Genomic DNA, 2,712 nt, shown 5'->3' with positions numbered 1-2,712 from the left:
AACTTTATGACTACCAGATGGGCGAAATTTAAAACCTGAATATACGAAGGGCCAGTAAGGCTGAGAAACAATGGGAATATGCATAGGCCATTGGTGGAAGTGTAAATTGGTACACTCGCTTTGGGGACTTATTATTATACCTGTCTGCCCTAAGAAATCTGTGACTCCATTCCATTCTTAGGGAAGGAAAGCCTTACACAGTCTCAACAAGAAAAACATCATTCTAATAACCAAACCTGTAATAAGTCAAACAGACAATCCAGCCCTAAAGCCATGAAGGGAGGATAAGATCTATAGTCTATTACACCTTGAGCTGGCTTCTTTTTAGTTACAATCTGGTTGAGCGTTTTAAAAGCAAAACAGTCCCAATTAAAACATTTCAATTGTAAAATACACCCTAGACTTCAAACTTAATACAAAAGAAAAAACAATAACCTTTTTTTTTCTGAAATTATTTAACTAACCAGCCCCTAAAATAATTAAAACCCTCATCAACTTCACACATAGCTGCTCATTAAGGAAGATTAAGCCATGTAAATAAGGGTAACAAACATACACTTTCACATTAATCATTTGTGATTAGAAAAGCTGGATTTAGAAAAGGCAGAGGAACCAGAGATTAAATTGCCAACATCTGCTGGATCATCGAAAGAGCAAGAGAGTTCCAGAAAAACATCTACTTCTGCCTTATTGACTATGCCAAAGCCTTTGACTATGTGGATCACAACAAACTGTGGAGAAATTCTTCAAGAGAAGAGAATACCAAGCCACCTTACCTGCCTCCTGAGAAATCAGGTCAAGAAGCAACAGTTACACATGGCAACAGACTGGTTCCAAATCATGAAAGGAGTAGGTCAAGGCTGTATATTGTCACCCTGCTTATTTAAAATATACAGAGTAAATTATGAGAAACGCTGGACTGGATGAAGCACAAGCTGGAATCAAGACTGCTGGCAGAAATATCAATAACATCAGATAGGCAGATGACACCACCCTTACTGGCAGAAAATGAAAAACTAAAAAGCCTCTTCATCAAACTGAAAGAGAAGAGTGAAAAAGTTAGCTTAAAACTCAACACTCAAAAAATGAAGATCACAGCATCTGGTCCCACCACTTCATGGCAAATAGATGGTTAAACAGTGGAAGAATTTATTTTGGGGGGGCTCCAAAATCACTGCAGCCATGAAATTAAAAGACGCTCGCTCCTTGGAAGAAAAGATATAAGCAACCTAAACAGCATATTACAAAGCAGAGACATTAACTTCGCCAACAAAAGTCCATCTAATAAAAGATGCGCTTTTTCCAATAATCATGTATGGATATGAGAATTGAACTATATAGAAAGCTGAGTACCAAACAATTGATGCTTTTTAACTGTATTGTTGGAAAAGACTCTTCACAGTCTCTTAGACATACAAATCAAATCTGAATTTTCATTAAAGACCGATGTTGAAACTGAAATCCCAATATTTGGACCACCTGATGTGAAAAACTGACTCAGCGACATATGAGCTGATTAAAATAAGAATATATTTATAATACGGAAACACTTTCACATCAATCATCGGAGGTTACATTACAAACTCGCGGAAAAAAACACTTGCTAAGAAACTTCCTTTCACCCACCAGCGACTGAGTGAGTAAAGTAACTAACTCATCTCCGACTCTTTGCGACCCCATAAATTGTAGTTTACTAGCCCTCTCTGATCTATTGGAGTTTCTAGATAAGAACACTGACGCAGATTGCCATTTTTTTCTGCAGAGAAATCTTTCTAATTTGAGAATCGAACCCACATCTACCCATAGTGCGACAAAGTCCTTTATACCCTGAGGCATCTAGATAAACCACCTTACAGTTTCTATACTAGCAAAGTATAAGTCTTTCATTAACCAGTATAAGTAGCCTTGCCAAAGCAAGGCCTCAAAAAATTAGTTTAAGACTCAGAGTTGTTCCTCTCCACGGAAATCTTTAGTAAAAGGCGAAAGATTTATACGATCTGAAGAGAAACCAGAGTATAACCTACCCACTTGTAATTCACGTCTCGGGTAACAGAAACTCCTAGATCAGTGATAGTGACTAGCTAACACCGAGAGCCAATGCCTGAACAAAAATTTCTAGATTACTCTGTAAACAAGGGTCTAATTTCAGAAGACATAGGTAAAAGAAAATTTGAAGTTTTATCATTTTAAACGTGTACCGTGTGCAGTGCACGGTGGGTATGCAAATAAGGCAAGTGGGCGGCCTTCCAGCTCGGGAAAGCTCGTCTTCACGCAGCGCCCCTGTGTCGTCACTAGGGGGCGGAGCGGCGGCCGGGCTGGCTGGCGGCCACACGCCGCACCGAGCCGAGACCCAGCCTTTAGATGTTTTGTCTATGTGTATGTCTGAGTTTGATTTCTGTTAAAGACTTCGCTGTTAAAGTTGAAAAAGAAAAAAAAAAAAAAATAGCAAGCGATTGGCACAAAATTCATGACCGTGGCTCCTCCCTTCGGTGGATTGAGGGTTTTCAAAGTTTGACAATTTCCTTTTTCTTGAACTGCGTGGTGGGCGCACAAGTGTTTTGTCTGTTTGTACCGTGCACGTCCAAGATGTACACTCTGGAATATTCTGCCGTATGAGAAAAATTCATAGCCGTGTCCTGTTTAAAATTGGAGCTTTGGATATTCCCAGGGGGTCCAGTGGCTGGGGTTCCAGCTCTCACTCCCTGCTGGTTC

General features: G+C 39.8%; 1 non-coding gene across 1 annotated transcript; it reads right to left on the bottom strand.

The window, feature by feature from the left end:
• Positions 1 to 1,901: 1,901 nt before the first annotated feature.
• Positions 1,902 to 2,017, bottom strand: LOC122444497. Its single transcript, XR_006270315.1, has one exon. It is a non-coding gene; the product is annotated as a U5 spliceosomal RNA (small nuclear RNA).
• Positions 2,018 to 2,712: the final 695 nt, after the last annotated feature.

Source organism: Cervus canadensis, chromosome 6 (assembly GCF_019320065.1).
Source record: "Cervus canadensis isolate Bull #8, Minnesota chromosome 6, ASM1932006v1, whole genome shotgun sequence".
Lineage (NCBI taxonomy): Eukaryota > Metazoa > Chordata > Mammalia > Artiodactyla > Cervidae > Cervus > Cervus canadensis.
The sequence above is the reverse complement of the archived record's forward strand: the minus strand, read 5'-3'. Positions and strand labels throughout refer to the sequence as shown.